Below are 26,965 nucleotides of genomic sequence, written 5' to 3'. Positions count from 1 at the left end.
CCACCCAGATGATATAAAGGCAGAATTAATTGCCATGTAAGTCAAATATCAGGTTCAAGGTGTAACAGGTGTTAGCTGTTTCCAGTAGTGAGTCAGTATAAGTTCCTGAGAATCTAGTTCAGTAAGAAGTCTGAGATCACACAAGAAGTCAACATCCAAATAATACAAAAGAAAAAATTTTATAACAGAAACTCCTCTTTCTCTGTTAATGGTTTGTGCTAAGCTATTTTTGTTTCTTGCAAGATGACTGTTTCATACCTTGGTGATTTCAAACAAAGTGCTATTTAAAATTGAAATGTCAGCTTGACTGAAAAAAAAAGATCCAGAAATCACTAAAAGGAAAAACCTGTGACAGGTGTTTTTTCCCAGCCTTGCCTAAAATGTTGATTCTCTTTTTAAATCCTGTATAGCTTGTTGGTATATGCAAGAGGCACACAGGGGGCACATAGACAATTTCAAGAGAATAATTCAGACTTTTGCAGCAGCATCTATATTTTAGAGCAACTTCCTACACAATTATTAAGATATACACAATTTCATGTTGTAAACTTCCCTGGAGTTTAGAATGCAGAAAAGCCCTTCTCTTCTTTTAGTTGCTGGCATAATATGCACTATTATGATGTGGAAATACAGCAGTGCACTCACCTTTGATAATCACACTGCCAGTTGACTTAAAATATTTAAGTTGCTAAGTGAAGAAAAGATTTACCTTTTCAAGGAGTAATCCTTGTCTCAAATACAGCCAGAATGTCGATACAATCTTTATAAAAATAGCTGTCCCCCATAACTTCAAAAGGATAAATCAACCATTAAAGAATAAATTAAAAAAAATGTCATTCTGACACCAGCATTCCACTCTTACCTGATTCTGACAAAGACAAATGCTGATGTTGATTTTGGTTTGACTGTTGTATACGGCATTGGTGCCACTAAGCTACACATGCACATATGCACGCTCTGTAATGTTGCTTTGGAATATTTCCCACTGTGATATCAACAGAAAACTCATTTCCTCACGTCTGAAATTGTATTTGTGAAGTTCTGTGCCTGCAGCCAGACTGTCTGGGTAATAACCAACATAGTTAATGCGGGCCAGGGCTTTCCTCCTCCTTTACTCAGGAACACAGTTGCAATCTCCTTGCTCTTTGGAGAGGATAAGTCGACCAAAGGGAAAAAGATAAGGGATAGGACTGCAACACATCTTTAAGGTTTGTTTTTTCCTGCTTTTTTCAGGGAGATTATTGTTGCAAGAAATGGAGCAGTCTCTGCAGTCAGAAAGATATGGACACACCATTAAGGCTGGCTTGCTATGGGGAGAACTCCTGATACACAGAGGCCAGTGGTGGTTGGACCTTTCTAAGCTCCTCATTTTTGCAGTAGTCTTAAATACAAGGGCATGTCAGTCATTGATACTATCCCCTCTGTGTCACAATAAAAAATGAAGTAAACATGAGAAAGTAATCATTTTTGGTGTGCTTGCAATATATTTTGAAAGGTCCTATAAGGTTATGAGCATTATCTGGAAAGCCAGCTGTGCCCTTCACTCCTCCCTGTTCTCGATAAGTACCTTACTCAAATGGAGGACAGGTTGAACGTCGTTTACTGACGTTCTGAACTTTATCTGCTGGTTCTTATCTCTTCTGCCACGCAAAATATGTACATGAGAACCTTAATTTCTGCACGTTTGCAGCAAAAAGAGTTAAAAGAAGAAACATGTATTTCATTCAGCTGTTTCTCAGACCTGAATGCTAATGAGTGATTACAGTCCAGAATATCAGAGAAGAATAATCAGTGTAGAGCACACACCCCTTCCTTTAACAGAATTAAAGACCTGGTTGGTGCTGAATTTTCCTCAGTGTACAGGGTGCAGGATGTATCCTGTGTCAGCTAATGCTACACATCCAGTACCACGTTGCTGCTGCTATTGATGCTGAAGTAGCGGCAACACGGGTGATGAGTGAGGCTGTATCACAGTAGGCATTTCACAGAGACAGGGAATTCCAGCCTCAGAAAAGTTACACTCAGGACCAACAAAGAAGGTGAGGGGTAAACAATTCACAGGGAATAGAAGAGCTGTGAACCTAGCTCTCCTTGCAGGGTCACATCCCTGCTGGAAACACTCCCTTCAACCTACACTTTGTGACCATATGGTAAATACAGGCAGTAAAAAACCATTCACATCAATCAGTGCACCAGGCATGCTGCCCTGAACCTTCCCTCACAGCCATGGCTGTTAACAAGCTCATGTGCTCATTGCTGCTGGGGAGCTTCCAATTGTTTGTGGAGCTCAGGTTTGGTACAAGAGCAAAAAGGAGCACTCATGTTTGTGACACCCCTCTCACTTGTACAAATGTGTCTGACTTTCTTATCAGATGAATAATAAAATTAATAAGTGTTTTTTGTCTTAATAATGAGTGCAAGTAATATAAACATATGGTCACGCTTTTACCTAATGTTAATTTTCAAGTATTTAGGATTTCCTTTCTTGACAGACCAACACAGTTTGATGCTTTTACAGACATTAAATAATCTAGATCCATGGTAAAATAGAACTGTTGTTCAGAACACATACAGTGGGATCAATGACACTTGCTGAACAGGAAATATCTAACTTTTAGTGCCTAACATGAGGCATAACATTATACTAAGGACTGTAATAATTCATCACAGTCAGTGCATGACAGAACTTTTAATGTTATGCTTTAAGCAAGAAAGTAATATTTTCACAAATCTTTTAAAGTGTTCCAGAGCTGAAAACTATCTTAGGTACCAGAAAATATTTTATGGAGTAATGCTGGGAGAACACATTTTCAGTTTTGCAACTCTGAAACAATATTCTACACTACATGATATAGACTACAAAATGTGTATAGTTTGTACATGTTGAGTGTACACACTCAACCATGTGTTAAAAAAAGCCTCCTTATGCTGATGAATCTACAGGTGAAAGAGCCATGTGAGAGAAGTTCAGTGTTTTACTTGTGAGAGAAATGGTGGTGTACATAGCATTGTGGACAATCGCAATATTTTGGGAAAAGATTTGACATTACAAAGCTTGAAAAGAGCATGTTGTATTAAATAGAAATGAATCTCTTATGCTAATAGGTATTGTGTTTCTTTTGGAGACAGGCAAATATTTAGACTGTCCATTATTTAGAGGGAGGATATCCTCTTAACCAGATACCCTAGAATTTATAAACAAAAATATTAAGAAAATGTAGTTTCTGTGGGAAATCTTGGTGTTCCAATGTCAATATTGAATTGACATTGCCCTTTATTGTTAAAAGGGCAGTCAGATACAGAGGTTTGGTTGCAGCTTGTTGTAAAGGTTTGGTTGCATAAATTGCATGCACCTTTTGTTACTAATGTCACCATCATTAAAATCTGATTCAGTCTTACTTCCTTTAAAATGTGCATTTTTAAGATCTAATGAATTTTACCAACATGAAAGAATCATTCTTTTACCCTGTAATGTTTGTGGCCAGGTCTTTGTTACAATATGAAAATTTCTTTTGGTAATTTTGTGAGCAATTTAGAGGCACAGTGAAAGGGATGGGACTCATTATGTTAATGAAATTTGGGTTTAATAATTAAATCCTAGTAACTAGAGGGGAAGGTATACTTTACAAACATTCCTTCAAGGCTCTGTAATTGCTGCACAGTTTAAACCCATAACAAATTCTCTGAAGTCAGCCATTCAACGTTTTTGCTCTATATTGCCTAACAGCTCGAGAGCTGTGGTGTGTTCTACAGTGAGCTCCCTCGTGGCAGTGGTAGCACTGAACATATTGGCATTCAGTGAGGCTTCTACATGTTTCTCAGGCCACTGCAACAAGTTACTCCTGCCTTATGCCAAAACCTTTGCTTTGGCAGGCTTCACTTAATGGCAAATTGCCTGGGTAGAGACAGCTGTGAGATGGTATTTCTTTACATTTCAAGTCAAGTAGCACTTAACTGTGCACAAAGGGCAGTGCTGGTAGTACTGAAGAGAGGAAAAAGAAATAAGAAGCCATTTGTTAATTCTAAGAGCTTTTTCTATAACCAAATAAATTATTCTGTGTGAATGAGTTCATAGCTCTGAGCACAGGATGTGCCACATTAGATAACTGTATATTATCCATTCTGCTGGGTCAATAGCACTGAGCACTGGGTCATGTATTATGTGGTTTATTCCTTCTTTCAGTCAAGGTCAGGTCAGTTAATTTGGCCAGCATTTGAATGATATTTAATTGAAACTAATTCAACAACAATCAATTTCCTCATACCTTTTACCATTATCTAAAGTATTCCATTTGCTAATAATGTTCTTGGTTGGTAAAAAGCTGATATTCTTTAGCTTAATTTATGCCCTGAGGAGATCCCTTTTGTAGAAACTCCAGCTCGGTAGTTTTGAATTTGTGTCTTATGGAATGTTGTGTAATTACAGAAGATCATCAGTACCTGTAGCTGCATTATTGTAGTTGCTCATATGATAGATAGTTTTCAGTTGCAGACCATGGTGTAGAGGACTAGAGCTTATGGAAAGGATCGTTAAAAATCATATGTTATGTATAATATATAAATGGAGATGTGTCCTTCTTCTCCACTCTATGAGAGAGTTCAGTGCAAAGTAACAAAAACTCCACCCTTGCTTGGGTGGGGAAAATACATCAAAAGTGCTCTAAATTTGCAAGTTTTCTCATATCAGTGGGGGAATAAGGTAAAATATGAGTGTTTTTGAAACTGCCAGGCAAAAGTGAAATTATAGAGGTATTTTAAATAGTGAACTTAATAATTTGGTTAGAAGGAGTGACATACTTTGAACCTCAGGATGTTATGTTTACATGCATCCACGTGTATTCACATGCTACATCTAGTCTGGGCCATAGAGATAAAAGGCATATTTAACATCTTATTCTAGAAATTTTACCTTTCTTTTGCAACACTGTGGCTCACTCATTTCTTCTGATGAGTTATTTCTGTGCTACTGTACATCTGTGATAATGCAGTCTTCTGGGGCTAGTCTCTACAATTTTATCATACTGAGGCCAAAAGGCCTATCCTGCCCTAACACACAAATATTTTATTTATAGGCCAGTAGGACAGAAGCCTTCCTATTCTTTATCTTTTATAACACTCCACATTATGTGGTATCATGTAGGGGAGAACTTGAAGTTAATTTCAGCTCCATGGATAACCTTTGGCATGAACACTTAAATATAGAGGCAGAGCAGAAACAAACAGTGGGATGCTGTAAGAAGGGAACAAACTCTCCTGCCAGCATCTCTGGAGCAGCTGCCCCTCTTGAGAGAGAATAAGTTAGCACTCATTCAGTTGATTACTGCTATTTCCTTAGGGACCCTGCAGTACAAATGACCTGAAACATGCAGGGTGTTAAAATCCTTAAAAAATTCCAGGGTGTCCTTACAGTCAGGCAAAGAAAAAGTATTGGGCTCATGATTTCCACATTTCTACTTGGCTTTTAGTGACTTCACATAAAGAGTAAGTGTAGCTGAGCCAAATAACAAGAAATCAATTTTAATTTTTTAATTTTTTTTTAATAGTGTGCTATCCCAGCCTCCTGGTTATGCTATGAGAATGTACAGGCTCATTTCCACTCTTGTGTAGCACTGAGAGCTGCAGACAGATGGTACTGGAGGGAAGGCACTTTGACTTTGAAGTGGTCCTGCCCCTGCCCCACAGAGAAAACCCAGGATTGTCCCCAAACTGGGCCTCAGCTAAAAAAAGGTCAAGAAGATACCTAAATACGTGCTCTAATCTTTGCTGAAGAAAAAGTCCTATTGGTTTAATTTGATTTTTGACTTGGGTCCTCCTGCAGGTAGCCCATAGTAAAAGCCTTGAGATTGTCTTTTTTTGCCAGCTGAACCACTCTGTTGTTTCTTGTGTAGTACCAGTATATTGTGTGAAAAAGGGTGATCTGAAACTCCCTGATACAGCACTTTATAGATCCTCTCTCTGTCTCAGAGGCAACAGCTTAATCTTGGGGAAGTGGACACCTCACACAGGTTGTGCTTTCGTGTACTAGACATGGAATTAAATCCTAGAAATTAAAAGACACCCAAACCAAACTAACCAAAATGCCAGAAGCAAGTAAAAATATAATTAAGAACTGACACACTAATTTTTTTCTATGTTTCAACATGAAATAGAATAGGTTTTGGATGAGATGAGGCATCTGAGCTAAATCATGCCCTTGCCTGCTTAAATGTAAGGAAAAAAATATTTTTTAAGCCTTTTGACCTTGTTTTTTTCAAAGATTGTATTAATTTTCCCTGAATCAATATTCTGTCTCCATGAATAGCTATTTCACACACTTTACAGGGATTCAGCTTTTATATTTCTAGAAGCTTTAACAGCCTATCTCAGAACTTTAGAAATGACAGATAAAAGGAAAGTTTTCAAGGTTGCTTACAGTTTTGTAGGACTCAATTCTTTTTCAGCATGCATTTTTTTTATTTATCAAAAACATAGTTGACATTGCTACAGAAAAAATGATGACTGAGAACTATATTTTTGCACTCAGATTTAGCTCATTTTCTAAGTCATCTCTGTGAGCTCAGCTGCAGATTTTCTCTCCTGCAACTTCTCATTACCGATATTTTGCTGGGGATCCTGGTGAAAATCCTCAGGCTCAGTGGTAGCGTGACATTCCTGGAGAATCCTCTTCCTATAGTCTCAAATTATAAAGTCATCTCAGGTTATGGGATCACACACTGGTTGTGCAGACCACAGGGTAACAGCAGCAGCCACTCCTGTAGTGAAAAAAGTGTATTCCAGCAAAATAAAAAGGCCAGTCACTGGGGAGTGTGATTAGCAACAATGCATATGCAAATAGAGACAGCAGATAAAGGACTCAGAGGACATCCCTGAAGAAGAACCACCAGGCAACGAGCATGTACAGGAAGAAAGGAAATTTTATTTAATATATCTGCCACTAATGGTATGCACTTCATGTAATAAAACATCCTGGGAAGTGACAGAACCACACCATTTAATGTTGCTGTGGGAACTAACAGTTTACACTAAAAAATGTGTGTTTCTCATTCACAGTTTAGGAATTTCTCTTTTAAATAGATTAATTTTTAAAATAATGAACAAACAAGTCTGGTTTGCCGAGCTGTTATATAATACTACAGTATTTTAATTTGCAATTTTTCTGCCTTTACAGTATCAAAGGTGCCATCCACTTTTGCTTGTATTTGTTCTTCAGTAGTCTGTTACCAAACACTACAAAGCAGCAATTTCTTTTCAGAGCACATCACAGAAAAAGTGAGGAAAACAAAAGGGTAAAATCTCCATGAAAAGGGAACTAAGAGAGGGAGTTTTGCACAGCAAAGAACCTCTTGTTTCTGCATCTAAGATCTCGTCAAAAGCAGTAAAAATGTCACCCTAAAAGCTCTTTAAGGCATTCAGTGACAGATCAGAGCAGTGCACCAGCAGGTCCATGACCTGCTCCCTGGCAGGAACAGACAGCAACGAGGCAAACACAGAAAGTGAGGGGACGGGACTGAGACCACTTTCCTACAGGAATACAGAGGGGACCTGTATGTTCTTCTATCACACACTTCAAACTAACTCCTACAGGAACTCCTGTTTGTATGGTGTGAAGAACTGCTGTGTGCAGTCCAAAAATCACAGAGTCAAATATTTTCACGGGTGAGGTGTGTACAGCTCAGCAGGGCTAAATCTCAAAAGCCTAGACAGCACGGTCTTGCTGGGCCTTCAAGGTTAGCACAGGAGCAGAATGTTTAAAATGGACAAACCTTGCAGAAAGCCTGATGCTCTGGGGTCCCAGGCAGTCACAGCTACATGTGAGCTTAAAGCAGCCCAGAGAGCAGCATTCCTTGAGTACAAGATAAGGCTCAGTGTGACGATAAACTGGGCTCACTGCCTCAGAAGTTCAGTAGCATAGCACATACAGCATAAAACACCACAGGTCCATAATGTGTATAACAAGGTGCAGTGTTTGATTTCTAACAGATTAGCAGCTCCTACTGCTTGTTCTGCACCTGCTGTAGGAGTCTCATCTGACCTCACTGGCTTTTGCAATAGCAGTAACAGAGTGAGAGTCTGATCTCCAGGGATCCGTGTTAGTAAAACAGGATTATGATCCTCATCAAGCTTGGTCAAAAGCTGAGGATTTCTATTTCAGATATAAACAGCATGCACAGATGAATTGTTCAAAAGCAACATTTCTCTTAGTAATTGCTTCTAGTAATAGAACAAAAGGAGAAGAAAATTATGTGACATAGATGCCAAGGTGTCCACAGGCAGAATGTTTCTTTCAGGTGTTACCAGCCAAAATTGTGAAGGTACTTCATCCTAGAAAGGCCAAAATAAATAATTTGTGTGTGAAAGCACAGCTAATATTGAAGAGTTTTACTGTTATTTCCCAGCTAACTGCTAGTGGTAGCTACTTTTACCTCTTGGAGGAGGCTTCCAATAGGGTCCCCAGCCCCTGCTTAGTGCAGATGTTCTCTCAGGCAGAGCAGGCAGGACAGGAGTCACTCCTTTCTCTATGCCATGCTGCCAGCAGTAGCCTTTCTGAGGTATTTTGGCTAAATCATAGAAAGAAGTGATGCCAGGTTCAGAAGTATCAAACCCACCAGAAAGCTGTGGGAGTTCAGGGGCTGGGTATTTAGCCAGAATTTTGTGCCTATGGGATGAAAAGGGGGTTCAGATAGATTCTCTACAACTCTCAACATGCCTAAACTCATCAGCCTCTTGATCTGCACACTCCTCACCCTGTCAGCTCTCCTCACTGACTGCTGCAAGGGCAAACAGGGCACATTCTGCTGACACCCTGAAACACCTCAGGAGGGCCAGAGATTTAGAGTTTCCCCTGGGATCTTCTCCTGTGTAATTTGACTTTGGTAACAGAGATAAAGTGGGGTATTGTATCCAGAAAAGCAGAAGCTAGTGATTTGGGGATTCTCCCATTCAGGACCAGAAAGTCAGTGATCAGTGATCACAAGGTGAGCCTTTAGCATGAAGAATTGCTTTTGAAAATTTGTCTTACTCTTCTTTTACTCCCTTTATAATTAATTATCCATCCTGCCTTCTTTCTTTATTGTCAAATAAAAAACCAAAAAAAGAATAACCCACAAATTACCATTAAAAAGTCTGAAGCTATCCTAAAGGACATTCCTTTTATAATTTCACACTGTTGCCATACATTGTAGCAGATAAAGTATAACAAACTTTCACATGCTCCAAACTAAGTAAACAAAAAATGTCCTGTCTTGATGTGCATTTACTTATTTGCTAACCAAAATCAAGAGAAGACAGAGATGAGTTTATCTGATGCTCTCAGCCCAGGACAGTGGAAATTTGTCTGAACAGACTTCTGTGTCTGAGCAGTGCAATGGGTCAGAGGAAGGCAGAAAGTAGCTATTCTAAAAATATATATTCATAATAAAAGCCACAAAAAGATGACCTTTTCTATCAGTATTGTAAAAATCCCTGGGAAAGAACAAATTTTTCCCTTGATCCTCATCGAATACCATTAGTGGTTGCTGCACTTAACAGAAGTAGGTTTCCTTTCTGTGTAAGGAGAAGCTGTGTGTGGGAAGCAGTGAAAAAGCTTGAGTTCTTTCTGAGTGCTTTCACAAGTAGCTCAGTCAAGCTCACAAATGTCCCTTTAAACTCTTTCAGCTTTGAAAAATCAACAGGAGAATCTTAATACCAGAAAACAAAGTATTTAGAGCTACTGAAACAAAATTTTTTGAATAAGGGATTGCAAGCACATGACCACATGGAATTTTAAATTCCATTAAAAATGTTTTATGTAACTGTCCTTCCTGTCACATTTTTAGACCTCCAGTATTGTTTCAGAGAAACAGCCCTGCACAGTGAGTAATAATACATCGCGGGATCCTGTTCCCATAGATCAGAAATTTCTTAGTTTAATCTTCACCTAAACAAATATTCCCTTAAAAAAATAGAATAATATTCTTAGTGTCATGTGCTGAGTCTTTTGAGTCACTTGGATTCCGAGTAAACAGAGCCCCCCTGCCTGTTCCTGCTTCCTTTGACTCCTGCTTCCTTTCCCATGTGCTCTGTTTCTCTGACTGTTTGACTATTGCCTGGGCCTTACAGGTTCCATTGTCCTGTCTTGGCTCCAAGAGCTGATGAGCCACCAAAGTGATTCTGCCACTGGGAACACAGAGCTGAAACTTTTCTACTTTGTGGGAAGTATTTCCATGTGGGTGTCAGAGGCACTGGATCCTTTCCACAGAACAGCATAGTCTTCTCTTATCTTGACCTTTCTGTCTCTTCTTTTATTCCCTACACTTTTGTTTTTTGAGCTCCTGGATTCTTGGCTAGCTTTACTGTTTGCTATAGAGTATGCATATCTTAAGATTTAGTTTTTTTAACTGAAGTATTCTGAGGAAAGAAATGTTTATTTCAGTCATGATAAGAGCTAGACTAAAAGAAATATATTCCTTTTTATTCACATCCCTCCAATGCCTAAATCCAGATTTCATTCCTGAAAGCAGTTTTTCAAGAGGAAATGAGTTAAAAATATGATAGTTCAGAAAATGCTTCTTGGTTTGATTGATGCTTAAACAATATGTAAAATAAGTATGTGACAAGACAACAATGCCACACTTAGAGGAATTTTTCTACTTTGAAGTTACATGTGGTTACAAGTGGTCCCTGTTTGAATGTCACTGATGACACAGCAGAATATTATCTATATTTCTCTTTTCCCTTCTCTCATTCTTTTACCAAAAAAATTAGTGCACTCAGCACTCCCTACCCTACTCTGAATACATTTTCACCATTATATACATCTGCCAAAGACTTATGGTGAATCTTAAACTGTAGAACATTAAATGCCTATTGAATATTGAATGGTATATGTTTAAGAACAGTCAAGAATGATGCAGGAAATCTTGTTGGTAATAAGTGATCATAAGAATATGGCAAACAATGATGAAATTTATGCACCTTAATACAAATTATAAAACAGGTCTTCAGAAATTACAAAGCCCTTGTGTGATATTTTGTGATTTTTTACATATATGGGTCATGATACCAACTACATCCAACAAGGCTGTTTGGTGAGAACACAATTTTCGCTCTGAGCTTTCTACTGAGGAGGAAAACCTACTGATTGGATCCAAGTAGTAGCCACATTTTAGCAGCTTCTCTTATGACTTTTTCCAAATTCTTTTGATCTCTGAACTCCTACATATTTGTGATACAGGTATGGATTAATAAAGGTGTGTTCCTCCCAGAAACATTTGCATTCCTGCCCCAGCATATAGGGATTTTATTTTCTTGCCTTTTAAAGGCTTCCTATGAAATTACCCACAGATCTCAAGGATTTCCAGACAGTACGATGGAAAACCCTATTCTAGTATATAATCTTTGGGGTATTCCCCCCTGAACTGTATGCATTTCACAAAGCAAGCCTGAAATAGAAATTAAGACCTAGAAGGGGGATGACCAAAAAGGGAGAAATGGCAATAAAAGTCCACCGAGTTGATAAAAAACTGAGAGGTTACAGTTGTTTATGTAGAGAATGAATATCCAGCTCTGCTGAGTTGCAGGATTCACAGCAAAAATTGAATTTATCTAATAATGTCAAGAATGAGAACAAATTTCTGCGGAGAGAGATATTTAGGCTTCACAGAAACCTAGGGAAATTTGTGTTTGATCAGGAAGTCTATTTAAAAATAGAATTGTGCTTCTTGCTCTTTATGTGTGGGATGATGACTCACATTTACAGAATAACCAGAATAACCAGGGTCGCCAGGAGGCACCATGTTAACATTAACAATGGATAGTTAATATGTGATTGGGAAATCTTCTTAATACCCACTTTCTGAAACTCCCTGAATTGGTGTCTGTCTTGGCAAATTCAGTGGCAAAAGTCCCACACAAAATTTTGTACCTACATTTGGATTTGACCTTATCAGTGGAAGAACAAACAAGAAACACAGTTTCTTTGAAAACTGCAGCTGGCCAGAAGCATCACCTACAAACATGATTACCTGCTCATCTCTTGTTGTCGTGTCATCTCAATAATTGGTGCAAATAACATCAGGATATGAAAAGAAGTACTCACTTGTGCAATAATGTCATACTGCTAAGAATTTCACAGGTGGATATTGGACAAAGGAAGGGACCCCATCAGGGGCTGTTTTAAGACCTCAGTGAACTAGAAACATTGTTTGTCCCTCTCAACAAATGGTTTCTAGTTTTGGTGGTCAGTGAGGAGCAAGTGGAGAGCAATTTAAAACATACTTGATGATGCCATCATTTGTGTTTAATCTCATGCCGGTACCTATTTAGAGGCTGAGAGTAACAGAAATGTTTAACTAAGCACATGAAACCAAACAATGTCTCTGAAATGAAATGTCAGCCTGAAATTGTTTTGGCATATTTCTAGGTGACCATCCATGTCTGCACAGACCTGTTATTAAAAACTGCATTTTCTTAAAAGGTGTTCTTGATTCACAACACTGTAAGGAAGTGGATGCACCAAGTGGAATAAATGCTAGCAGTTCATCAGCCATCACTGAGAAATATGGTTTTAAGTGAGCATCAAAAAAATGAGCAGCAAAGATGAAGCAGGCATGGAGGCCTCTGGATTATGGAGAGGAACAAAAGCCCCCACAGAGAGCTGATAGCATCAGTAAGGTAGACAAGTCACTTCCTGAGTGGAAGCTGAAATCAGATATCATTTTAACAATGTCCACCAGGAAATCACAAAAATGTGTAGGATTCATTGGTTTCTGAAAAAAAATAAATGGATGTTTCTCTAAATCTCAAGTTAATGTACATGGTGTTTGTTTTCAGCAAGTTCAACAAGGAGTATGACAAAGATCCTGTTGCCTCCAAACTTAATCATGTTTCTTTATAAATTGCTACCTGATAAGACATTTATATAACTGTGTCCCAAGTAATTTCCTCTGCTGTCTCTCCACCAACAATCTAATCTGACTTTGCTTCCTATGATTCTTATCCAGTGCTGCATTGAATGTCAACATCCAGTCCAAAAACCTAAGTGAACAAAACCCCCCCATATGTTACCTAATATTTTTATTAATTGTTATAATGTCCATAGTTTTGAACATAAATCTGGCTATGACAGATCGCTCTCTGGGACATTTTATTCTTTCTTGCTCACAAATTTTCGGTCATTACCTATAGCTCTTCCTTATTAGCCAGATTTTCTACCCTTTTTGTCCCTCCCACTTAGACTATCAAGTAAGTCTTTCTCTTGATCCCCTCTACTGCCTCATTATCTACTTAGATGTCAACCAGGGAATATTGTGCTACTAAAGAAATAATTTGGAGATCTTGAATAAATGTCCTTATCACTTCAAGTATCTCAAAGTTTCCACTGTACTCAGATTGATCACCCCCTTACAAGATCAGGTAGAAACTGTAAGGAGACAATATCTGGTGCTTTTAGTACCACTAGTTTTCATATAGTTCTAAGTTGTCTAATATCTAAATTAATTTCCTGTCCATTTCATGCTGTTATTTACTTTCTATCAGTACATTTTTGGTACAATCATTATAGCTACTCCCAATCCTACACTCTGATAAAATGATAGACATAATGGTAGCTATGGTCCCATTCCCAGATATTATTTCTGTTTACTTAATCACTGATAAGTGAAAAGTAAACGTGGGAGGGGAGACACTTACTTAGGAGGCTTATTTAATGTAATGAGTCACTGTAAATCAGTACAATTAGGACCAGCTACCTGGAAGCACTGCTCTCCACCATGTATCCATTGTGGGGCAAGGGCATACTATGCTGAGGATCATATTAGCAACCTGTACACCAGCTTGGGAGCTGCATTTAATTCTCACAGTGAGGAAAAGGATGCAGGCATGCCTGCCTCAAGAAGAAGATGATGTTGAAGTGAAAAGGAGACTGAATTTATTTGGCTAAGCTAACCTATTAGTGTCTTCAAACAATCAGTGTAAGCAATGGAGTGTTTCCTTAATGCCTTCTCTTCTCCTTCCATTATGTCAGTAGCTGCTATTGACACTTTTGCTTTTGACAGTCGTGTTTTCAAATAATTTCCAAATCAAAAGATAGATCTTTTTTGAGACTCCAAGTTATAGAAACTCTCCTGAAGTGTTCAGCTGAATTTCTATTTTCTAATACCAGTCTTTTTCTGGTCTGTACTTTTTCACAGAAATGTTTTTACTTCCTGATAATTTTTTATTTCCTCTAATGCAAATTTCTTGTGTGTACGCGTTGTCATAAAACCTAGTGTTCTCATCACATTTCACTGATAGAATATTCGTCAGTCACAGAGTTCAGTGATCCATAAGTGACCACAGGTGTAATGACCCCAAATGCCTGCACATCAATGGGCTCAAACACACAAAGACTGGATTTGCATCCTAATGGGTGTTTGGAAAAATACTTTATTGGCCATAATGAAGCTATATTGTTGTGTAACTACTGCTAATGTGCTTTAGTAATTAGCTCTGAAACTGTATTTAAACATTTCAGAATCAACTACCCAAAAGAATTCAAAACTTTTAGCAAGATGCATCCCACATCTAATGTCTGATTTAAGGCCTCCAAAGAATAGGTGACACACTTGCCAGTGCCTTCTAACAGATATTTGCACAAGGTGTTGTTGTTTAGGTTCTGGAGAAACTGATACATACCTCTTTTTACATGCAAGCACACCTTTTGATATAAATCTGAGGTTATAATTTTCATAAGATCATTTCATTTTTGTTTTAAATTTGGAACTTGGAAGGCATTAAAAAGTTGGGTTTTTTTTCTCTGGATTTATTAGTGTAATAATTCTGAATGTCTGTTTTGAAACTCTACCTAGTGAAAGCCTTTCTCCATGATAATCTTAAATATTTTTCCAAGGCTTCAGTTGTGGCGGTAGGAATACCAGTCACATATGCATATACTATTTTTATGTATCTGTGTGTCTCCTTTGCTCTCAGTAGAGCTGCTTTTGTAGCTAAAATTGCATGTCTGTTGTACTATTGAGGAGAATAAATATCAGTGAATGATAGACATATCTTACATTTCAAAAGTAAAAGTCTGAGCTATAAAGAGTTTCCTATGTGTGGTCTTCTGTGTATCTACTGAATGGCTGACAAGCAGAAATGGAAACTTTCTAGAGTCTGATTCATGGAAAGTAGAATTCCAAAGACTTAAGTTCTGGATCTGTTAAATTTAATGCTTCTCAACTGCAACAATTAATTCCAATTAAAAAAGTGAGTGAAGTCTATCCCCTCATTTTTTTATTTAAAGTTGCCTTGTGAGACCCACTAAAATAAATTTAAGAAAACTGGTTTAAGTTTCTTCTATCCTATGCTCAACAGTGAAATTTGTTTCTACATAAATTTTATTGTGACATTTAAAAGTTTGCTGCTAATTAATTGTACTTCTGAAATAAAATTTGTCATAAAATGTATCAGATTATCACCAGTTTCATAGAAATATTAGGAAAATTAATTAACTGGTTTATGACACTAAAGGAGGAGATCACATAGGGATTAAGGAAAGCAGCAATTGTGTTTGATTTCTGTCAGCACTTCAGTAACAGAAAACAGCCATTATCATCAACAGAGTTGTGGATATTGGTAAAGAAAGCAAGAAATGTACACACAGAGTTCATAGTCTAAGACCTCATTCATTCATGCCAGACATAAGGATTTCATGTGAAATATATCAATATGAGTGATAAGACTGACTAAAGGCTGCAAGTACCAGCTAAGTACAGTCTACCCTCTATTCTTTTTAAAGGTGATCCTCTGTCTCCAGCATCAGGACTGGCTGTTTGTACCCAGTGTTGCTCAGCTGTGGTGCTTCCTGCAACTGCCTGAGCTGCCTCCATAGACTCCCTGCATGTGTGTGTGTACAGGCTAGTACTTGTATCACAAACATTGGGCTGTGCTAACTCATCCATCTCTAAGGAAAAAAATATCATATTCTTTGGTGGAGTCTAAAATGAAATTAATTCAGCTCCTGGAATAGTACTTAAAAGGTGTTTTTCTGTGGGCTTGTTTAATGAACAGCTGCTTCCTATTAAGGGAAGGGTAGATCCTCTTTCTACATTTTACAAAGGAAACTTAGGATTAATTAAATTAATTATTTTACATGGTAATTAGTAGCCCTTGGAATTTTCCACATCCCTACAAGTTTGCAAGTCAGTTATCATGCTCGCAAACATAAGCTCTCTCTGCTTTCCTTGTCATCTGATTCAAAGCAAAAGCTGAGTTAATTCTTATCGCTCACTGCAAACAGAAGGATACATGAAAGGGTAAGTGAAAAAATCACACTGACATGTATAGTCTTGCATAAAATTAAACTCTCTTACTCTTGGAGTCATGCTTTACTCAGACTGGGGACTTAAAATTATGAAAGAAGTAGTACACTAGTGCCTGTAGAGCTGAACTGATGCTTCCTTTCCTTGTAACTCCGTGAGAAGTAAAGCCTTGTTACCTTTTGATGACTAAGCAGGCCTTAAGGTTTGCACCTACATTATATTTAGCTGTTCTTTAGAATAATTTTTAATAAATTGTCCCCAGTAATTATGAAAGACCAATACATTTTGTTGGGTTTTGTTTCCCTTTTTATATAATTTCCCCAGTATAGCTGATTGGAACAGCTGTTGCTGTGATACTTACATTTTCTTCCTATGTATTTATACTGCATTTGCTCGGTTGCATTTTGTCACTCTTAACTCCTCCTGGCAGTTTGGTTAGAAAGCTTCCTGTGTGCCCATTGTAAAAGGACTATGTAAATTGCAGAAGATTACCTCTAAAAAAGCTGGGAGAGTAACACCCTCTTCCTCAGAGGAAGATCTTTCCAGCCAGTGAAGTTTTAATCAAGTAGAAGGTGAGCTCAGTGTGGTACCTGCTGTGTAAAAAGCTGTGGATGGTGTTATAATATTATTATATACAAGAGTCTTTTCCAGCTTAAAAAAAGCTACATAACCATGTAATGGTTCTTCCCATTAAATGTGTGAATTTTAAGTGCTGTTCTCATGAACAGAAGGTGCAATGTTCTTCAAAATCTGAGTAAGACCCCATGCTTAAAGACATGAAAGCCTTGTGAAAGATCATTCTTCAATATCAGCTGCATTATCTCCTTAGATATTTTAAGTAGTAAATGTGATAATCTACCTTAATACCCTTGAGACTAAAATTAAATACTTTTGGGTTTCAAATACAGTAGGTGCCATTTGGAAAGGCTGAAATTAAGCAGAGTGGGGACTTTGGAGACAGAAGACCTCAGGAGGTTCTATTCAAGCTTCAGGCCACAGTGAGGCAAAAGGTATTATCAAAACCAAATATCAGACCACAGAGGGACAATATGTATTGCTATGTGCATAAAAATCAAAATGTATAAATAATAAATAATAAAGAATAAATAATAAAGAATAAATAATAAATAATAAATAATAAATAATAAAATGAAATATAATAACATAACAATAAAAAGGATAAAACATGCATTATTTTAGCCCCTCCAATGCATCTCTCTACTCTTCCTCTTTTAGGGGTATGTGTGGGAAGGGTGGAACTGCAGAGTGTTCACATTATTTGACCCTATACTCAAAGGCATCACAACTCAGTGTTTAATCAGAAACATTGAAGCTTCTCAGTCTCTCTGTAAAATGTTATTTGAAAACCCTGTAAGAGTAAGAGTTTGAGCAGTGGGATTGGCTCCATCTCCTGGGCAGGTCTCACAGGCTCTTTTGGAGCCTGAGATTGTCCCAGGGTATACTGAGAAGGCAACTGAAAACAGCTGTTAATCCAACTGTCTTTTACAGGGCCTTGCTTGAAAATGAGAATTTTTTGAGAGATTGTCTTGTTTCTGTGGGCTCACCAGTATCAGTTCTTTCCCTCCCCACCACCAAAACATGTGAGAAGTTATCTAAACTTGACTATAACTACAAACAGGTTTGATCTGAACTGCATTTAGACTTCAAATTGAATGTCCTTGTATTAATTAATTAATTAAAACACTATTAATTTTAGAGATTCATTTAAATTTTAAGAGATCCCCTCATATTGTGTTTTTTAAAGAAAAAATTCCTGTGTTTGTCTACCATAGAGAAGGTCCCCCACAGGAAAGAAGCAGCCCTTAGAAGACCACTACTTACACAGTCCTCTGGACAAAAAAAAATTATCTGGAAGGGGGGCAGGGAAGGTGCTCTCTATTTCAAAGGATTTTCTATTATTTTCATCTCCTTCTTTCCTTCCTACTTTTTCTGTGTGATTTTCTTTGTTCTCTGTAATGCCACTTCCTTAAGGTCAATCTATTGTTATCCTGGAGTCTGATTGAGATATCAGGCTGAGTCATGCAATGTTTGCCAACTCCACACCTTTCAGCAATCTGACATAGAGAGTGGAGGTAAAATAGCTGTTTGTGATTATTACTGCTTCCTAAATAAAGGCTGTTTTTTTAAAAAAGAAAATGAGCTAGGAAAGAAGCTGTTAAAAAAATTAACTTTTCAATGCATTTTCTTAGAGTTTTCATAAGGCTGTAATGAAACTGCAGCTGTCCAAGGCCAGCAGCATTCACAAATAATACCATAGTATTACAGGCATGTGAGTTTAAGAGAGAGAACAGGAATGAATTTAACAAAGATGCATATATTAAATCCACTGAGGATGCAAAATAAGAATCAATAAGAGAAAAGAATTTAAAAATTCTGAGAGATTACTGAAAATCTATCTTTCATTTCAGAAATAAAATTTTACACTAACAACATGCAATAAACCCCACACCAAATCCTTACCCAGAGAAGAAAAAGACTACACAAAGCCTAGCTTGTGTGAATCATATCTACTGGGAGCCATTATTTGAGACACTAACCCTAATTTTATCTGCAGCAATCTTGTATCCCAAATTATTTTGCATTTCCTTTAAACAGTTTCTAACAACTGCATGAAACACTCATATTGCAGCCCAAATGCTCAAAAGGGGCATCCTGAGATAGTTACACATGTGGTGGTGAGGTACTTGTTGATTCAAAATTTTTCCACCCAACTGACATTATTGAAACTGTTAGAAAGAAAATAAATTTCTGATAAGGAAAACCACTGCAGATCTGATTGTGAATGAACTAAAGCTCTGGCTAGATACATAGGCATATGTTTACTTTTGTTACCTTACATCTACAAAGCAAATTTTGATAACTAAATCCAAACAGAATACTATTTTTCTTTTTCCTTCCCTTTTAGATTTGCCCTTGCAGTCATTGCTCAAAATTCCCAGACTCTGATGTATCACAGGTGCCAGAGATGCAGTTTTCAGGCTGTCCCTTACTTAGATTTTAGGTGAGGTTTGTAAGCACACCTTTGCTGGGGAGGGGAGCAGTAGGAATAACTGTACTTAAAAGTGGCTGTTTTCAAACTGTGTGAATTCTGGTATCATGAGAGGAAAAACACTGATCTAACTCTTCAGCCCGCATCTCTGGCATCTTGAGACTTTGGTAAAAGTAAGAATAGTTCTTTCAAAATATGTAGGTTCAGACTACCTGCGTCACTATTTCTATAAAAAGATCGCTATAACTAATGATTTGCCCAAATGGTCACATTGACCCTGCTGTGCCATGTGTTGTTGTCATGGTGATGCTGTTGTGGGTGTTGTCTGAACAGGGAGAGAAGTGGATGAGGCCTTCTGGAGACAGCTTGAAGCAGACTCAAAGTCACAGGAACTGGTTCTTGTGGGGACTTCAGGCACCCTGATATCTGCTGGAGAAGCAACACAGTGAAACAAATAGTCTGGGAGGGTCCTGGAAAGAACTGATGACAGATTCCTGTCATAGGTAGTCGTGGACCCCAGAAAGAATGGTTTGCTGCTCAGCCTCATACTAACAAACAGGAAAGGCCTCACTGGAGCTGTGAAGGTTGGGGGGCAGCCTTGGCTGAAACAACTGGTAGATTGTGGAGTTCAGTATCAGGCAAGGTGGAGGCAGGGTTGCACATAGAGATTGCAGACATGGACTTCAGGTGAGGTAACTCTATTCTCTTCAGGGATCTTCTTGGAAAAATCCCATGACAACAGGCCATGCAGGGAAGAGAGATCCAAGAGAGTTGGATGATTATTAAGGACCACTTCCTCCAGGCTCAAAAAAGATGCATCCCAATGAGCAAGAAATCAGGTAAAGGAGGAAAGAGACCTGTGTGGATGAATAAAGATCTTCTGTTGTTATTCAGGTGTAAGCAGGAAACACACGGGAGATGGAAGCAGGTCAGACAACTTGGAATGAATATAAAGAGGTTATCAGAGTAAGTAGAAATGAGACAAGGAAGGCCAAGGCCCATCTGGAATTTAACCTGGCCAAGGACATCCAGGAGAACAAGGAGAGCTCTCTCAAACATATCAATAGCAAAAGGAAAAGTAAGGATAATGTGGGCCCATTACTAAATGGAGGGGAGAGCCCTCCATTTAAGAGTAACAGAGTGCAGAGACCACGGAGTTCCTAAATGCCTTTTTTGTATTGGTCTTCACTGGCAAGACCAGCCCTCAGGAATCTCTGGCTCAAGAGATCAGGGCAAAGGGATGTTGAAAAAAACACCTTGGTCAAAGAGGATTGGGTTAGAGAGGACCTAGACAAAACTGAAATACACAAGTCCATGACCCCTGATGAGATCCATTCATGAGTGCTGGTGGATAGGCATAGTGAGGTTCTCACAATCATCTTTGAAAGGTCATAGCAATGCAGAGTGATACCTGAGGGCTGGAAGAAAGCAAATGTTAGCCCAGGCTTCAAAAGGAACAAGAAGGAAGATCCAGGGAACTACTGGTCAGTCACCTCACTTTACCCCCTGGAAACATGATGGAATGCCTGTTTCTGGAGGCAATCTCTATTACAAGAATGTGATCAGGAGTAGTCAGCATGGATTAACTAAGAGTAAACCATACTTGGCTAGGCCTGATTGCCTACTATGATGAGCAACTACCAGGATGGATGAGGGGAGAGCAGTGGATATTGTCTACATCGACTTCAAGACTTCTGACACTGTCACTCACAACATCCTCACAGGCAAATGCTGGAAGTGTGGAGCAGGTGAGTGGACAAAGAGGTGATTTGAGAACTGGCTCAGATCCCAGAGGATTGGGACAGCAGATCCCAGAGGGTTGTAATCAGTGGCACAAGGTCTAGCTGGAGGCCTGTCACTGGTGGTGATTCCCAAGGTTCAGTACTGGGCCCGATATTGTTTAACTTTTTACCAATAGCTTGGATGAAGGGGCAGAGGCCTCCTCAGCAAGTTCTCTGATGACACAAAGCTGGGAGGAGGGGTTGATACTCCAGAGTTCTGTGCAGCCCTTCAGAAGGACCTCGACAGGCTGGAGAGATGGGCAGAGAAGAACCATCTGAAATTCAACAAAGGTGAATGCAGGGTGCTGCACCTGGGGAGGAATGACCTGCACCAGTACAGGCTGGGGGTGACCTGCTGGAAAACAGCTCTGTGGAGAAGGACCTGGGGGTCCTGATAATCAACAAGCTGTCCATGAGCCAGGAGTGTGTTCTTGTGGCCAAGAAGGCCAATGGTATCCTGGGGTGCAATAGGAAGAGGGTTTCCAGCAGGTCAAGGGAGGTGATCCTGCCCCTTTAAAGATCTGGTGATTTTTACTTTACTCCATATCTGGATTTGTGTCCAGTTCTGGGCTCCCCAGTACAAGAGAGACATGGAGCTCCTGGAGCAGGTCCAGTGGAGGGCTACAATGGTGATGAGAGGACTGGAGCATCTGTCTTATGAGGAAAAGCCTGGGGAGTTGAGCCTGTTTAACCTTGAGCGGAGACAATTGAGAGGTGGCCTCATCCATGTCTGTAAGTATCTGAAGGATGGGAGTCAAGGGGATGTTCTCAGGCTCTTCTTGGTGGCATGAAGCAGTAAGACAAGAGGTGATGGGCAGAAACTGGTATACAGGAAATTCCACCTGAATATGAGGCTTTACTGTCTGGGTGAGCGTGCACTGGAACACATTGCCCAGAGAGGTTGTGGAGTCCCCCTCACTGGAGATATTCAAGAAATGTCAATGTGGTCATGAGCCAGAGTAATGTACTTCTCTTTGAAAAGCTGTACTATCTGAATATCCTCAATCTCCCACTATGTGCTTATTTCCTAAATCATAGACACTACTTGTGGGTTCTCTCTGAACCACATGTTTTGCCCTTGAAGCCCATGACAAAAAATATTCTCAAACACTCCAGTTTTCTTTCCTACAGGGGATAAAAATAAACACATGTTCTTGCTTTCACTGAGAAACAGGATATGACTGACTGGTAGTGGGAAATCTATATATTTTTCTGAGTTTGAAAGCTGATTCATAAATCACACTGATTTAGACAAAAGTGTCCATTGAGGTGCCTTCTAGAGTTCCCTCTGATTTATTTCCTTACATATTGATTGCTTCAGTGACTTCTATATACCAAAGCTGTCTCATTGCTGTTAATGATCTCTGTGGACTAGAGAGGTTTGCTCTCAACAACACTAAGTTTGGATGAGGTTACCTTGAAGAAATCTCTTCTGACTGCAGAGTGGAATTTCTGTCCTAAACCAGGGAAGATTATTAATAATATTTTTTTTTTCCCAGAAAAAAATATTCTTTCCACAACAGGAAATTTAATTCAACATTTCAGTTCCTTGTATTGCTCAAAATTCGTGCAATACCCTAAGCTGGATTCCACCAGCTAAGCAATAGTTGAATGGAAGACTTCTCAGGATGTGGTGGGAGTTGACCACAAAGTGTCATCTCACTTCAGTCAGCACTAATGATGAGTATTTGCTTACTGAATATACTATGAAGCTCTTAAAACTTGAGGATCTTAAAAATCCCATTGTTCTCTACATAAGAATAATCTTTAAAAGAAAATAATGAAACTTTACCCTTGGAAATAAAACTCTCCATAGCATGTCTGCCTGCTGAAAAAATTTTCAATGTCCCATCCTAAACCATTGTGTATCATTGGATTTTAATGAAAATTTGCCAGGTTCCTTGTTCCTAAGCAGCTACATTTCAGTGGTGATGTACTGTGTGTTTGAGGGTAAGTAAAATATTTGGGAGTTCTTCTGTATTACTTGCTAGGAATTTGTTGTTGTGACAACATGGGTTTGTAGCAGCTGTGAAGTTTCTAGGGTTGGCTAATAAAAAAATATACATACCTACGAATGAAAAGACTTGAGGAGCAAAGTAAAATAAAGGTAGTGTTTATACAATGATTGGAGACTAATTACTTTAATTTTTGTTCTTACGTTTTTCCCAGACATTTTCTTCTATTTTCTGTGTTCTGTTAAAAGATTCTATTCTGTTACTACCACATAATCTATGTGAAAATTTGGTTATCTATTTACAACTACAACTTCACTTACCCCCAGACTCCATATGATTGTACCTGTTATGATAACACAGGTTCTCTAACAATGGTGCTATGTCTGTTTGTGTCATATGGCATTAAATTCTACATCTGCATCTTTTTAGGATGATATGATGTTAAAAAAGGAGAAAAAAAATGTATGAAAAAAAAGGGAAAAAAATATATCTTCTGTGGAACGGATATTGTAAAGAATATGTTATGAACATTCATTTTAATTCTGTAGGATTTTTATTGCCAATTTCCACCACTTTCTTATGTTTTTCCAACAGAAGTGATCTATTAAAAAAATAAAAGCTATGGAAGCTGAATTTCATGGGCTCATTCTGGGAAAGTTCACACTGAAGTAGATGTATTATCTATCATTCAGTACTGTACTGTGCAAAAAATTCCAGTGACTCATTATGAATATTCATGATATGAAATAAAAACTGTTATGGTTGTCAAAATATGTCCTTAATTTCTCACAGTCAAATAAATAAGGAGGATGAATTATAAATGCCTTGAGTTTCAAGTATATGGTAAATATGATGAAGAGCAAGTTTGTGCAAGACCTCATTTTCAGATCAGCATCCCATACTATACACATCAATATGTTCTTGTAAGGGAAAGTAAATGTTTGACAAACAGGCTCAAACACTGGTTGATAAGTTGAGAATCAGCCTCTATTTATCTAGGTTAATACACATTATTTTCATGTTTTACTCTGCTACATTTCTTTGTGGGTTTATCATTTAATATTAAAAAAGTAGAGTGGTAAAATGCTCTATCTGAAAAACCAAACAGACTGGGAGGAAAAAGAAAAATGCAATAGCTCAGGAAAGCTCATTTAACATTTATGAGTGATTTGAATTTGAATATCTGAATTTGCCAGACCACAAAGGAAAAAAGTAGGAGGCTACAAGTGCAGAAGTTTCCTGTGGTTCTTCTTTTGTAACGAGCTTCAGAGGAAGGAACAGTACTCTGTACTCCAGCAGGCTCTGTAAAGCTGTTCAGTCCATGCCTACATCAAGACTGCATGGTGATGCAGCCTGGGAAAGCTTTCTGGGCATTAACTGCTCTTGCTCTCCTATCGGTTTACACATCCACACCATAAGGACCATGTCCTTTTACCTGCAGCTTCAAAAAAACAGGAAGGTTTTGTTCAAATAAATTGCAAGGTCCTTTCTTATCGGCAGCAGAGTTTGACAGGCTTTTTCAGTAGCTGCTGTTGGAGGTAACTATATATAATGCATCCAAGCTAGTTTTGTACAAACCAGGAGTTCTCGGTTTCCTCTTTTTCACATCTTTTTCAGTTTCAAGTACTATGGGACAAATAACAACCCTACAAAAGCACTTTTTTATGACGAGTTTTAATATATTTTCTTTGATATGTTTTAGAATAATATAAACCCAGGCAATAATACTTGGGACAAGGCAATCCAACAGACAGTTTTCTACACAGCACTGTATGTGCTGACTAAAATGTGAATTGTTCATGGTCTGTGGACCATGAATCATTGCAGCCTTCATAAAAATAGAACTTGGAAACCTACATATCCTTAATACAATTGTTATACGCAAATAAAGACTGTGTGTAAGGTCAGAAGGCAGAAGGGTACAGAATAGTTCTTAGAAAGAATGACTGAGTTCAGGGAAGTTTTGTGACTCAGGGAGTGGGATGCTGTTTTGTTCAAGAGCATGTGTATGCTCCTGTGACAGTCATAGACCAGGGAGAGCACTGCTTTTTGAGAGATACGAAAATAGGCTTTTAGCCATTTGGGTGCTAAGGGTTTTCTGGAGGGAGAAAAATGTGAGAATAAATCCACTTATTAGAGCTAGGGAAGCAACTTCAGCTAGGAGCTAGGCAACTGAAAAGGGCAGATTTGAAGAGGGAGGAGATTATCTCCATGGAATTGTCAAGCTTGAGCTAGATGCTGAAATGAATAAGTATGAAAGCATTAGCTTGCCGCTAAAACCCCTGTTGTGTCTCTGTGGTTCTACTCCAGCAAAGAAAGCATAGAAACCTGTCAGAGTGGATAGGTTGCTTCTGTCACATCTTAGTTATAAAGTTTAAAAAAATAGACAATGCTGGTTCTCAGCCAGCATAAAGAGTGAGGATGGAAAGACTTGTGATGGCTGTGCAATGTCAACTATTCAGTGGTTCCTCAGGTTGCTTTAACTCTTTGTAACAGATAAACTCCCCTAGCAGAGGATGAAAGGAAATTGATATATTTCATGACTGAGGACATGGGAGGAGATTGTCAGGAAATAAAGAGGTGAGCAACAGTTTTGAATTTGGAACAAATCCATTTTCAGTGAAGTGATATCTGGAAGTCTGGTGATACTCATGCTTTATGCAATGTATTAATTCAAAGGAAATCACTTGCAGCCTGGAGGCTGGAATAGCTTTTAACTTAAGTAAATTAATTAATTTAATTAACAAATGTGAGGCTAAAACAATAGAGCTGAGAGGAAATGAAAACTTGATTAGGAGGGTCAGCATAGTGTTGGCTAAGATAAAGCCCAACACAGATGGCTTTTTAGGGATTACAGGCTGAACAATTACTGATATGGAAGATATATACAACAAATGAGAAGATAATTTAATAGTAGTTGAATTCACATTCATATTGTTTTTCCATGGCCTTGAACATTCTTTTCTCAAGTAATCAAAATTTGGCAGAGATTTTTAAGCATTCATATGTACCTGTTATATTTCTTAATGACCTTACTAAAAAAGTGCTTCTACTACACCTATTAAAATCTTGCATAATTACATGTCTCCCATCAGAAAAATCTCTGCATGACCAGACACTGCCAAAGATAGTGACAGAAATTCTGATCCATTAGTTGTTATAGTGAACAAAGAGTGTCTCCAAATCAAGAGGTTTCATCCATATTTTTTGGGATTTTTTTAAAGTTTTCTAAGAAAGGTTGAACTCTTAAAGGAGCAATGCACATGAGAACTGGAAAATGAACTCCTGGTAGTATTGGGGGTTTTAAAAGTACTACATTCAAATTGGTAATTTGTTAAAGGAGTGCACCTATCTGGCCACTTTGTTTTCATGGAAAACTGAAACAACTTTTCAACAATCTGAGCAGTAAGATCAGCCTCATATCATATGATGTGGGAATAAAAAAATCATAAGCTTGAAAAAGGAGAATGCAGAGCTGCTGCACAATTAACCATTTCTTCATTTATGTTTTTTTGCATTTATCTGAATAATGACTGATTGTAAATTTCACTACTTCTCATGGAAAAATAATACTAAATTTAATTTGCATCATGTTAGTTTCTGGGTTCTGTCACATTTAATAATATTTGATATACCTATCTGTGTCTTAGGAGACCCACTCACCTTTACAAAAAAAATATATTTTTGAAAATAAGCCTTAACATTCCAAACTGTGGTACAAAAAAAAAAGGGGAAATCAGAACTAAGGGAAGGTGCTGGAGAGAAGAGAGAGTTCTCTAAGAGACTGTAAATTCCATTTTTCCAACATCTAGATTTATGCTGGTAATCCACATGGCTGAGGAATCATAGATTTGTTTTACAAGCAACCTATAGGACCTGCAAACAATTCAGTGGTATAAAATAACTGTATGGGCATATAATACCTAAATGAATCACATGTGT

General features: G+C 38.2%; 2 long non-coding RNA genes across 2 annotated transcripts in view; one reads left to right on the top strand and one right to left on the bottom strand.

Moving 5' to 3' along the window:
* Positions 1–1,557, bottom strand: part of LOC111924585 (uncharacterized) — a 45,208-nt gene extending 43,651 nt beyond the window's left edge. Inside the window, exon 1 of the long non-coding RNA XR_002861726.2 lies at positions 863–1,557. This is a non-coding gene — a long non-coding RNA (uncharacterized LOC111924585). The remainder of the gene's footprint in view (positions 1–862) is intronic.
* A 17,081-nt stretch (positions 1,558–18,638) lies between these two features.
* LOC147655402 (uncharacterized) lies at positions 18,639–26,481 on the top strand. Its single transcript, XR_015285229.1, has 3 exons — positions 18,639–21,035; positions 21,206–21,359; positions 21,632–26,481. It is a non-coding gene; the product is annotated as an uncharacterized LOC147655402 (long non-coding RNA).
* Positions 26,482–26,965: the final 484 nt, after the last annotated feature.

This window comes from Cyanistes caeruleus, chromosome 1 (genome assembly GCF_971803275.1).
Source record: "Cyanistes caeruleus chromosome 1, bCyaCae1.hap1.1, whole genome shotgun sequence".
NCBI lineage: Eukaryota > Metazoa > Chordata > Aves > Passeriformes > Paridae > Cyanistes > Cyanistes caeruleus.
Note: the sequence above shows the minus strand (reverse complement) of the source record. Positions and strands in the feature narration are given on the sequence as shown.